The sequence below is a fragment of the Malania oleifera genome, chromosome 1 (genome assembly GCF_029873635.1).
Source record: "Malania oleifera isolate guangnan ecotype guangnan chromosome 1, ASM2987363v1, whole genome shotgun sequence".
In the NCBI taxonomy this organism is placed as follows: Eukaryota; Viridiplantae; Streptophyta; class Magnoliopsida; order Santalales; family Ximeniaceae; genus Malania; species Malania oleifera.
This window is the reverse complement of record NC_080417.1, coordinates 23,504,833-23,519,150: the sequence shown is the minus strand read 5'-3', so window position 1 is coordinate 23,519,150 and position 14,318 is coordinate 23,504,833. Positions and strand designations below refer to the sequence as shown.

The 14,318-nt window shown below is 33.3% G+C and overlaps 1 pseudogene; it reads right to left on the bottom strand.

Moving 5' to 3' along the window:
* Positions 1-8,001: 8,001 nt before the first annotated feature.
* On the bottom strand, positions 8,002-12,588 carry LOC131153381 (amino acid transporter AVT3B-like; annotated as a pseudogene).
* Positions 12,589-14,318: the final 1,730 nt, after the last annotated feature.

Below are 14,318 nucleotides of genomic sequence, written 5' to 3'. Positions count from 1 at the left end.
AGATTTTTTCTCTCTTTTTTTATTTTATTTTATTTTATTTTTAATTTTGTGTCAAAACTACTCAAAATATTTTTTTCTCGCTTCAAAAATAATTTTTTAAAAAAATTCCCCTATTCTTGATTTTTTATGACTTTTCTACTATTTTTATCTAATTTATAAAATTAAAAAAACTTATTAAACTATTAAATCAAATAATAAATCAAATCAAATTTTAAAAAAAAGGATTTGGTATGGCTTGAACGGGGTCAACCAGTTCATTTGATTTAAACCAGGTGAGTGCCACTTGTCCACCCATAGTGGTGGCACGTGACATCCTCTTTATTTTTAAAATTATTTAAAAAAATTGAAACATGGTGACGTCAAAAATAATTTTTTAAAATTTTTTCCTATTTTCCCTATTTTTTTACTATTTTTCTCTAATTTTGAACATTAAAATACTAATTAAAATATTAAATAAAATCATAAATATAATTTTAAAAAAGGGTTCAGGAGGACTTGAACTAGGTTAACCGATTCATTTGATTTGAATTGGGTCAAACATTTTGACCTAGTGGATGCCACATGTCTACCCACAATGGTGACACATGACAATCTCTTTATTTATTTTTTATTATTTTTTTGTTTAAAAAAAATGAAGCAAGGTGACATCTCATCCTGACACGTCACTACCCAAAGACTTCCTCCTTTCTTTTTCTTTTGTTTTTTTTTTTAATTATTGAAAATAAGATGTGTGAGGTGTTTGGGTGACTCAATTAGTCAATCCATTGGGTTTGGGTTAAAAATTATGTTAAAAAAAATGGGCTCAGTTATTTGGGCTTTTTAAAAAAATGTGTTTGGTTTAAATATATATATATATATATATATATATATATATATATATATTTGAGCCCAAGTTTGGATTTAAAAATTAAAGTTTAATTTTAAAAATTAGGCTCAGGCCCTCATATTTTTGAAAGTGGAGTTGTGGGCTCTAGGCTTAAAATTGAAATTGGGCTTAAAATATTAACAAACCTAGATTCAACTTGGATTTGGGTCTCAGATTTGAGGATCCTAAACTCAAATGGGTCGGGTTAACCGAGTGGATCGATTTACTGAGTCAAGTAAATGGTCTTAGGTTAACAGGTCGGGTTCATGAATTAATTGGGTCAACTAAGTGAATCGGATCAATTGACTCGATTTAATCTTGCAGCCTATTTTCATACAAATTAAAATAGGGAAAAACACTAAATAAAAAATTAACATCTACCATGATCTTCAACTCTGCCAATCTTTAAGTCCCTTTCCTTCAATTTGAAATCTTGCAATTTGATCCTTGGAGCCTCTGAAACTCAGCAATTTTCCTAGCAACTCCTTTGAATTTTCTTTGAATTCTTCAATCAAAATTTGTTCTGATTGAAAACTACTCAAATGACCTCCTCCAATCAACCCGCTGGGAATATATATTTCCTTCTTTCAATGCCTCTCTTTGCCTCACTCTCTCAATATTTTTTGTTGTTTGTGTTCCCTATAATGCTCTCTATTTATAGGCTTCTAAGGAATGTCTTAACTTATATTGTGATTGATTTGGTTAATTATGGTTTGCTCAATTAGCCCTCAATTTTATCAATTAGCAATTCCATTTAAGTTATCCCATTTATTTTTGAATTTCAGCAATGTTTTAACTTCTTCTTTTCCTTTTCTTGCAGGTTACAATTTGTTGATTGAAGACTGTCTAGCCCACTTCCATTCATTTTCTTTTTTTCTATTTTTTTTAATTTTTCAATAAAAAATGTATTTTTCCTTTTTCTGTATTTCTTTTTTTTTTTTGTATGTAATAATAAAAATTTTATTTTTTGTTATATAAGACCTTGTATAATTTGTGGTGTCTACAAGGATGGCAAAATGGATCAAACCCCAATAGATAGTCCATTATCCACTCGTTAGGTTTGAGAGAAAATGACTCGTTTATAAACGGGCCAAGGTGAACCCAACCCGTTTAATAAACGGGTTAGACGAGTTTGGGTTAGGTACTCGTCGGGTCACCCGTTACATTAAAAAATAATAATATTTATAGCTTTTATTTTGTCTTTGTGTTGAAATATAGCATCCTATATTGATAAATTGGAATTAAAGTCCAAAGAGGAAAAACTCAAGGCAGTTCAAGGAGCTCAAGAAGACTCAATTGATTCTTAACTAACTTTCAATTAGATCTTCAGTTATATTAGTTTTATTTCTTCAATGTATTATATATATAAAGAAGGCTGCTCTGTATTTGAGATATATACTCAGAATGCTCTCTCTCTCAATCCATCAAATGCATTTTTTCTCAGTTATATTCTACTGCTGGTTGAGTTCCTCTGTAATTGAATTCTTGCAATTTTAGTTCTTTTCATTTTCTATTTCTCTATTATTAAATTCTTCACATGGAATCAGAGAAGATCTTCTTGCTTTCGCATACATTTTTTTTTTTTTATAATCTAAATTGAAAATTTTGCTCTGGAATTTAATTCAGTCGTTTCTTGTATCTTGTTCACAACATGTCTGATACTAATCCTCTTAATTCTTCAGATTCTTCACATCTATCATATGATTCTTCTGTCAATCCTTCTAATGATTCTTCAAGCCCATTTTTCCTCCATCCTAGTGATAATCCAAGATCTTTACTGGTTTCTAAGATTTTTGCAGGAGATAACTATGTTGCCTGGAGCCGTTCGATCACGATGGCTCTCACTGTCAAGAACAAGGTGGCCTTCATTGATGGCTCAATTTCTATTCCTCCTACTACTCATCGTATTTTACACTCTGCCTGGCTTCGTGCAAAAAATCTGGTGTTTTCTTGGCTCATGAATTCCATTTCTAAAGATATAAGAAACAGTTTATTGTATGTTACTTCAGCTATTGATCTCTTGAATGAACTAAAGATACGATATTTGAGAAGTGATGGTCCAAGAGTTTTTCATCTCGAAAAATCTTTAAGCTGCATAAACCAGGGTTCATTTCGATTACAGAGTATTTTAGTGCTTTTAAAACTCTTTGGGATGAGCATATCAGCTACAGACCATTTCCAACCTCCGCATGTTGCAAGATGGCTTCTTGCACCTGCGATTTATTCAATTTCTTGATTCTTCGACAACAATCAGATTACGTATTAAAATTTCTTGTAGGATTGAATGATTCTTTTGCTTCAATACGAAGTCAGTTGCTGCTTACTATTCCATTGTCCAACATGGTCAAGGTATTTTCTTTATTACTACAAGAAGAAATCCAGAGACAACTAACAAATTATTCAGCTCCTGAAACACATGCGTTGCTAGCCAAGCCTACTCAGTATACTCAGCCTACTCAATTCAGATTTTCCAAAGACAAGTCCAAGAAATCATTATTGCATTGTACTCACTGTAGATACAATGGTCATACGATTGATAAATGTTTTCAATTACATGGTTATCCTCCTGGTTGGACTGGACCTAAAGGAAAAAGAAATTCTTCTTCTGCACATGCTGCTATCACAACTGAAGAAATTTCCAATCAACAAAGTACTGAGGATCAAAGGATAAGTTTAACTGTTGAAGAATTTAATAAACTCTTAGCTCTTGCCAATTCAGGTTCATCTGCTCAGCCAACTAATTCATCTACAACAACAGTAAATTTAGTCACTACACCTCATTCTTCTGGTAATCTTTTCAATAACTGTAATTCAGTATCTACAAAATTAAATTCTGAATTTTCTTGGATCTTAGATACTGGACCAACAAATCATATGATTTTTTCACTTCAACTTTATTATTCTACCCCTAAATCAGTTTCAATTTCAATTAATCTTCCCAATGGCCATATTGTTTCAACATTATATACTAAAGCTGTGAAGCTTTCTAACAAATTATTTTTATATAATGTGTTATGTGTTCCTAGCTTTTCTTTTAACCTCTTGTCTGTTTCTAAACTAACCAAAGATTCTAATCTTTGTATATCTTTTTTTGCCTCTTATTGTCTTTTACAAGACCATTTAATCAAGAAGATGATTGGGATTGCCTTTGAGAAACAAGGACTTTATAATTTTTCTCAATCTCCTTCGACAACAAATCTTTGCCATCATTCTCTGTCAACTTCTTCTTTCCATTCTATATCATCTTTTGTATCAGCTACCACAAAAATTCAGTCAAACCTTTGGCACTATAGATTAGGCCACATTTCAAATTCTAGAATTCCTTTTATTCAACAGATAGATAGTTCATTTGCTTTTGATTGTACAAATATCTGTGACAATTGTCCACTTGCAAAACAGAAAAAGCTTTCCTTTCTTGTATCTCAGCATACTTCTAATAAGATGTTTGACTTGATTCATTGTGATGTATGGGGTCCATTTGCTACTATTTCATATTTTGGTTTTAAATTTTTCTTAACTATTGTAGATGATTTCACATGGTGTACTTGGGGTTTTCTACTTAAAAACAAATCTGAAGTATCATCTTTGCTGCTAGATTTTTATAAAATGGTTTTGAATCAATTCAATACCTCTGTCAAAACAATAAGAACAGATAACGGTTCAGAGTTTATACTTACCAACTTTTATAAAACATTTGGTATTTTGCATCAACGAAGTTGCATAGAAACTCCACAACAAAATGGAGTCGTTGAAAGAAAACATCAGCACTTATTAAATATAGCTCGAGCACTGATGTTTCAAGAAAACCTACCTTTAATTTTTTGGAGTGATTGTATATTGACTGTTGCTCATATCATCAATCGAATTCCAACTCCTCTTCTTAAAAACAAATCACCTTTTGAAATGTTATTTCATAAACCTCCAAAATTTTCTCATCTAAAATTTTTTGGTTGCTTATGTTTTGCATCTTCAATTGTTCATCATAGGCAAAAGTTTGATCCGAGAGCAACAAAATGTCCATTCTTAGGTTATCCTCCTAATGTCAAAGGTTATAAACTTATGGACTTAACCACCAACAAAATAATTATTTCTAGAAATGTTATATTTCATGAAACCACTTTTCCTTTCAAAGTTCTTCCAATCAACCCTGCCATTTCAAATTTTTGGTTCTCTCCTTCGGAATTTCAACATGACTCTTCTATTCCTATTTCTTCTATTCCAAATACTACATCATCTAATGTTCCTATTTCAGACTCGTCTCACATTGCCAGAAATTTCACTTAATCAACAACTTCTATTCCTTCTGATTCGTTATCTCCTTCTACATCAAACTATTATCCATCTCATCATGATCCTTCTGAATCAATAGTTCCCATTTCTCCTAATACATACATCGGAAAATCTTCCAGAGTTAAACAATCCACCAAAATATCAGCAATATTATCACTGTGGTAATGTATCCTTGTTTCCCTATGCAAACACCTCATCTCCTTCAATTGATTGCTCTTTCAACATAGGTATTCCTTATCCTATTTCTTCTTTTCTTTCTGTTAATAGACTTTCAAATTCCCATAAAGCTTTTTTAACCTCAATTTCTGTTATCTCAGAACCAAAGTTATATAAACAGGCTGCCAAATCACCTGAATGGCAAATTGCTATGAGAAATGAATTAAATGCTTTAGAGTTAAACAAAACTTGGCAACTTGTTCCTTTCCCTCAAAATAAACAGATCATTGGTTGTAAATGGGTATTTCAAATAAATTACAAGGCTGATGGAACTATTGAGAGATATAAAGCAAGGCTGGTAGCTAAAGGTTACAACCAGCAAGAAGGATTGGATTTCTTTGATACTTTTTCTCCAGTAGCAAAAATCACTTCCATTCGATTATTATTAGTTGTTGCCGCCGTCAAGTGTTGGCATATCCATCAATTAGATGTCAATAATGCTTTTTTACATGGTGATTTACATGAAGAAGTATATATGGCAGTGCCTCCTGGTTTACATATTCAATAGTCCAATTTGGTATGCAAACTACTAAAAAGTATATATGGACTAAAGCAAGCCTCTCGACTTTACAAAACTTTCTCAAGCCCTTCTTGATTATGGTTTCACTCAAGGTCAATCTAATTGTTCTCTTTTTATTAGTAAAACCACTACTTACTTTTTAGCTCTATTTGTCTATGTAGATGATGTTATTCTAGCTGGTGATAGTCTTACTAACATTCAGCAGCTCAAATCATTTCTACATGATAAATTCACAATCAAAGACTTGGGACAACTCAAATATTTTCTGGGACTGGAGGTAGCAAGATCACAGTCTAGCATTTCTCTTTGTCAAAGGAAATATGCTTTAGACATACTTCAAGAAACTAGTTTTTTAGGATCCAAACCAGCTGCTTTTCCAATGGAATCATATACCAAACTCAATACAGCTGATCCCAATGACTATGAAGATGCATCTGGTTATAGAAGATTAGTTGGCAGACTTTTATACTTGACTATTACACAACCTGATCTAGCTTATTTTGTTCAGGTTCTTAGTCAATTTCTTGCTAAACCTACAATATCTCATCATCAAGCTGCAATTCATGTTCTTCGATATTTAAAAGCAACACCAGGCCAAAGATTATTTTTTCCTTCATCTTCTAATTTACAATTGAAGGCCTTCTTAGACAGTGATTGGGCAGGTTGCTCAAATACCAGAAGAAGTGTCATTGGTTTTGCTATTTTTTTAGAAGATTTATTGATCTCCTGGAAATCTAAGAAGCAGCCTACAGTTAGCAGATCATCTGCTAAAGCAGAATATAGAGCTCTTGCAGCCACAGCATGTGAAGTACAATGGTTACTCTTTACTCTTCAAGATCTTAATGTTGCTCATCCTCAACCATCATTGTTATATACGAATAGTAAATCAGCTTTGTCAATTGCCACTAACCCAGTACAATATGAGAGAACAAAACACATTCAAATTGATTGTCATCTTGTAAGGGAAAAAGTACACCAACATATTATCAAAAATTTTTATATTCCTTCATGATTACAACTTGCGGACATTCTTACAAAGCCTTTTGGTTCGTTGCCTTTCCACCATAATTTGCGCAAGATGAACATTATTAATATTCATGCTCATCTTGAGGTGTTGGAATATAGCATCCTATATTGATAAATTGGAATTAAAGTCCAAAGAGGAAAAACTCAAGGCAGTTCAAGGAACTCAAGAAGACTCAACTGATTCTTAACTAACTTTTAGTTAGATCTTCAGTTATATTAGTTTTATTTCTTCAATGTATTATATATATATATATATATATATATATGAAGAAGGCTGCTCTGTATTTGAGATATATACTCAGAATGCTCTCTCTCTCTCTCTCTCTCTCTCTCTCTCTCTCTCTCTCTCTCTCTCTCACACACACACACACACACAATCCATCGAATGCATATTTTCTCAGTTGTATTCTGCTGCTGGTTGAGTTCCTCTATAATTGAATCCTTGCAATTTCAGTTCTTTTCATTTTCTATTTCTCTGTTATTAAATTCTTCACACTTTGGGTGTTTAGATAAATAATATTTTATAATTACAAATTATATAAATAGATTTCTTGAAAATTTGAACAAAAAATGATACACAACACAAGTGATAGATTATATTATATTGGTGCTATTTTTTAAAATTTTAAATCCTTTTTTTAATAAAATTTAAGATATGCATGTACTGCTTTTAATATATTAAGTTTTTTGTTAAGATATTAATAAATAAAATAAATGACTAAATGAGTGCTATTTTTTTATTTTAAAAAAATTAAGTCAATTTTGATCAAATGTTATTTTTAAGAATGCTTAATGGGTACCGTGGGCCGTTCGCATGCATGTGAATTGAAAGGCCCATGCGTGAACAAAGGCCATGCCGGGGGATATTTGAATGTAAAGTGAGGCTAGGATTGAAAAGCAAGGTTAGGCTTTAGGAGGTATTTATTGTAAAGTAGGCTAGGGGTGTGCTTTGGAGTTATTTTTTATTAAGTAGGGTTTTAGGAGTTTTTCCCATTTTAATATTATTTTATAATAAAATATTAAATAATACTTTGTTTGGGAAAAAATTTCCTGTTTTAAGGCTTATGTAATCTCGCAACTTGGTCTAACAAGATTTAAACAAATCTCGCTGGACAAAACTACAAGATTTAAACGGACAGGGCTGGCAAGCTGAGAAGCAAATCTCGCAAGACCAAGCTGCAAGATTTACATTGGACAACAGCACAAACCCTAGAACGCAGCACACGCTGCTCCTCACCAGTGACAAGAAATCCGCGAAGTTTGGGACCAGCAGAGCCACTAGGCACACGCCCAACACCACCGCCCACCTCATCCACAAGCTGTATCACCCCTCATAGAATCGCCACTCTGCCACCTCGTACACCAGGTTCATCATCAATGGAAACGTGAAGAACAGGTTCATGCACAGCCCCAGTTACACGATGTAGCTCACTAGCCCCCGTCCGAAATTGGTCGTGATTATGTCTTTGGTTTCTTCACCGAATGTGAAATAGCCCAAGACTCCAAATGCCACATACATCAAGGAAATGAAGGCCATCAACAGAATTAAGATTCTCCTAAACTTGTCCTTGTCTTTGGTTTTGGATTCCAATGGCAGAACCATTCCGATCCCTTCAAAAGTGTACACAACAACACCGATGCCGTAGAAGAAGATGGATAAGTTTTGAAAGCGTGCAAAGGCAGCCTATCCCTAAAAAAGATGCCAACTTCCTCGACCATAAACACGCCCATGGCTTTGAGGTCGACAACATCCGCGAAGATGCTCAAAGGGGCCATATGGGTTAGTGTAGGGATTGAATTTAATCCTGTTGGAATTGGTGTATTCCTAAGAGGGGGGTGAATTGGGTATTTAAAAAAATCTTCCTAGGTTAAACCAAATTCCACAAGCAGTATTACACAAACCTAAGATCTTTCTATGCAATCCCAAACCCAATCAAATATTCAAACAATAAACATAAACATACAGGTGCAAAAAGTAAGTTGTGAAAAATAAAACTAACATCAGATGTGTTATCGAGGTTTGGCCAATACTGCCTACATCCCAGCCTCAGCTCGCAAGCTCGAGGATTACCACTATTGCTCATTTAATGAGTAGAGTGGCACCGATTACAATTAGGTCAAATTAAAGTAGGGCTAACCTCAACCTTTACACACTTTCCTTACGGGGCGGAGAAGGCCCTACCGATCTTTACAGGCTAGATCAAACCCCCTCAAGCCACGCCTGGAATATAATCAATTAATATAAAATTTTGCATACAATTTAAGCGCTTCTATGACAAGAAAATTTGTATGAGTATTAACCAATACACATCAACCAGGTAAGAACTATATGCTTAGTGCAATACGTGTAATAACACTCAATCTAATATCAATATTCAATCAAGAGTAAGAGTGTATTCACAAGAAATCTTTGAAACAATATGTCAATATCAAACAACTGCAATAAGTGTCACGCCCCGAACCTGGAAATGGGACTCGGGGGTGAGAATATAATCTAACCTATCCCTGTATCCGATAAAACATCCAAAGATACAGTACAATGGATGAGGGTCCGACCCTATGGGGTTCCCAAGCACCCTAAACACATCCAATCACAATCATATACACAGCGGAAAAAAGGTCATTCTATAACAACATATATAGTACCATAGCAGAGTCTATACAATAGCAGAACATGGTTCTATCAAAACGTACAAACGGGTGCCCAAATGCATCTCAAAATGACAACCCACCAAAAATACAATCCTAACACTTACCCAGGGCTAAACGCAGTACACCGGCCACTATGCTCCCTACACCAGGACGTTAGTTCCAGTTACTCTAAGGGCCTGTAAAAATGTGCGTACAGCAGGGGTAAGACACCTCTCAGTAAGGAAGAACACATGTTATATCGGTATGTGGCTTTTGAGTGTTATCATGATACAACATACACACAGTTAAATGCATTCCAGTACTAATTTCCACAGTGCATTCACGTACCCATACACAAGTTTCCACAGTGCATACACACACCTATACACATACACATGATCAGTAATCTTAGTTTCGTCACACCCTTCGGCCCGAAGCCGGCCTGCGACATATGGCGTTGGCCCATAGCCAACCCGCGAACACGGCGCCACCGGCACATGGCTAGTTCCCGACTCCCATGGCATCATACCAGCGCCTAACTGGTGGATCCACACCCTTCGGCCTGATCTTTCGGAATAGGCTCACGCCCTCGGATATAGAGCCGGACACTCTCAGTACCTAACAATAATTTCGGAACCGCGTTCCTACTAGCATTTCAACATATCACACACACATGCATGCTCATATAACCAAACAAACCACACCCATTTGGTAATCTAAATCATGGTTTTCCAAACAAATACAGTTTAAATAAGTCAAGGCACGACCATCCCCATATCACAGTATAAATCAACATATACCCACGGTTTTCAACAAAACTAGGGATGTAGCCCGTCGCCCCCTTTTCCCAAAAGTGTAATAATGAAAAACCCATGGTTTTCCCCATTAGATACCTTCAAATGAGTGGCCAAAACACACACAGGACCGTGGACCACAGTTCTACTGAGTCCGACTTAAAAAATAACCAATATAAACATAGTTCCCCTTACCTTTTCCCCAAATAACAAATTTCGAACTCCAAGGCCCCTAAACAGCGAACCAAGTTTCAAAACCTACAAATCACAGTACAAAATATGCTCACAAAACAGTTACCTACAAAACTACCGAATCAGAAAAGAAAACCAAGCCTTACCTCGATTTTACGCCGAAACCTGAAAATCTCTGAAATAAGATTTTGATCCATAGAAATTGTAGAGAATTCTTCCATGATCCTCATGGTAACTTCAGATTTCTGATTCCATCAACGATCGGCGAAAAAATCTAGAGAGAGAGAGAGATAGGATTGAAGTTTCTTAGTGAGGAAGTAATGAAATTTTCTATTTATAGGCCTTTGACCCCAGGCAACTTCGTTGATGAAATGGTGCCTTCGTCGATGAATCTTCCACTAACTTCGTCGACGAATCGGTGGCCTCATTGACGAATTTGAAATTACCGAGAAGCCGAGACTCCTCGGCTTCTCCTCGTCAATGAGTCTCTGAATTTCTTCTTCAAGAAGAACAAAGGCTTCGTCAAAGAAATCTGGCTTCGTCGACGAAATCTGCCAAATTTCCAATTTGCCCCTCTCTTATTTATTTAAACCCATTTATCACGGTTCGAGTTCTTACAATAAGGGTTTCAAAGATTTTTAATAAGAGTAATCAAAATATCTCTAAAAATATTTTCTCAAAATTCTAGCACAAAAGATATTTGAAAAATAAGCTTGTAAAAAGGATTTTTGCACAATCAAAATACAAGCCTCAAAGTCTTGCAAAACAAATGTCAAGACTTACGAGCTTCAAAGTTTTCCCCACACAATGAAGTCATTAAATAAACTGGGGGGAAAAACTTAGACAAAAACTCTCAATAGAAAATCAATGTATCAACAAAACCAATGAGAGTTTGAGCAAGTAGAATCAATGTAAAATCACTCAAGGCACTCTCACCAAATTAGATTTTGCAAAGGAATAACAATGGGGAGTGTATAGGCTTTGTTTTGGAAGAAAAAGCCTTGAAAAAATTCAGAGAATTTTCTCTTAATCAAAATACTAATCCCTCCTTAATTGAGCAAATGAAGTCCTATATATAGACATACTAATAATTTCGGTTGTTGGGGACACTAGGGGAATTATTAAAATTATTTTAAGTGAGTTTAAGCAAATTAACCCTAATTAACCCCGATTAACCCTCGGTAAATTTTGAACAACCCAAGAGTTTCGGTCAACCAAGCCATAGGTTCGGTTGTCCAAATAGACACATGAGAAAAAGTAAGCTTTTCATGTTCGGGTTCCCGAAAAGATGTTCGGTTTTCTGAACTAGGCAATTTTCAAAATGTCTGAAGTTCAGTCGCCCAAGGTCAAAATGACTGTGGAGTTCAGGCGCTCAAGTCGTTGGAAAAGTCAAAATTAAAGATTCGGTCGACCGAGAACATTACGTTCATTTCAGTTTGGTCGCCCGAAGTCAGGTCAACATCCTGACTTTTTAAACATTCGGTTGACCGAGGCATTTTTCAATGCCAAGGTTCGGTCGCCCGAAGCCTTATCATTTTATGGACCTAAGTCTTGTTTTTACCCCCAGATTGCATCCATGAAAGTAGGGACTTATTCTAGGTGTCTATGAAAGGTCCTAAGATCTTTCTAAGGTCTTTGAGCTTATATGTTTCTACATGCATTATATGCATCAATTATTACAGACTGTTTCTAATTAAATATTACAGACCCGAAATGAAATTAATATAAATTACAACAAATAGATATATTGGGTCTTCAGTTTCTTCAAATCACCACATGTCATCATATGATCTTACCAATACATGCAAGATTGATCCTACACACGAAACTTGCTAAACATTAAATACCAAAGTATTTATCATAATCAAAACGGAATATGATCCATAGAGTCAACAAACCCTAATTAGAAGGGGAAGCAGCCCCAGATGTAAAAGGATTTGGGGCTGAAAAAACCCCAAATTCTAGGATTGGGGTCGTGGGGGGAGTAATTGAAGAGATAAGCTAGCAAGGGTGTGGGCAATGAAGAGGAGGTAGGAGATGCAGAAGCCGGCTTGGGAAAATTATTATTAAAACTACAAAAGTTAGATCACTTAAAAATAAAAAAGGAAAATATATGAAATTTTTTCAAAAAAAAAAAAAATATAGCATGAAAGTTTTGGCTTTTAAAAACATTTCAATATTTTTTATTTTATTCCAAAAAATTTTTAAAAAATTAATAAATGTGTATAGTTTCATTTAAAATTCTAAATAATTTAAAGTTAAGCTTCTCTCTTATTTATATATTTAATTTACTTCTACAATTATTAAAAAAAATTAAAAAAAAAAATGTACATGTGATCATAATTGTACAAACACATTCCTATATAGGGGCATTAGGCCGACACTAATGCATTTATTTCAAATCACAAGCTAAAATTTATGCTTTCAAACAAAGTCAAGTAGAATTTACATTCATTAGAGAAAAATCTCTCAAGTAATATCACAACCTTAAATATATTGTTATACATATATACATATATATATATATATATATATATATATATATATATATATGCACGTACACATTTTGTCATTAACATCAATCATCATTCGACATTTAAATATCGTTATAAAAAGAAGAGAAGAAGGATAAAGAAAGTTATGAAAAAGAGTTTTTATTAGTCGCAAATTTGCAATAACTTAAAATTGCATAATCATGATCTCATTAAATAAGAAAATTAATTTGATTACACTTCTGTCAAAATAATAAATTAAGTTAAATGAAATATTGTCAAGTGCTTCTAATTAATATTCAAACTTCATTAAAAAAAAAAAAAACTTAATCTCCAAAATTTTAAATTATATTTCACAAAAAAAGATAAAGAATAGTGCAACACAACCAAAAAATGATAGTTTAGCAAAATTCTTATAATGAGAAACATAAACATCAATTAAAACTTTATAAGTAGCAAGTAATCATTTGGCCACACAAATATGAACACTAATCATTGAAACTCTTGTTGGTAATATGTCCTTGTGACACACCCACGCTTACTTATAAGCTTATCATTATCTTCATTTCTCAAAGTGATGTATTTAGTTTATGTGCATTCCAAAATACAAAAGAGAGCCAAAAAATACAAGTAGAGACACCAAATTTCATAGTTTTTTTTTTTTTTGTGCCATTTAGCTAGAAGGAATTAAAATGAGTGTTGAGCATACTCAAAATTCCTAAGTAAAACAAGACTCAAAATTCTTCAAAATCTTCATTTGATAATCATTGGGAGAAGATATTTATTTATTATTTTGAAAATGTATTTTTTTTCATCATTTAAAATATATTTATTTTAAAAAATATTTATTTACAACAAAGACATCTTCATTTATCTATTGAAAAAAGTATTATTTTGTTCTTTGAAAACATCTTCATTTTGTTTTGAAAAATATTTGATTTATTATTTACTTGTGATATTGTATTTGTTTATTCTCCAATTTCTTTGTATTATTTTTGAAAAAAAAAATGTATTTATTTAACTCTGAAAGAGTCTTGCTTTTTCTTTAAAAGAGATTTTATCTATTTGTTAAAATGTATTTAGTTATTTTTAAAAATGCACTTAAATTTTTTTTCAAGGAAATATTTTACTCAAAAATATATTTATTCATTTTTGAAAAGTTTTTATTTGCAATATTTGAAAGATAAAAAAGTTAAAGAAGATCGGCATATATTTGAAAGAATTTTATTTGTTTTACGAAAAAAAAAATTAAAGCTTTCACCATTGACAAAAAATAAAAAAATAAAAAAATG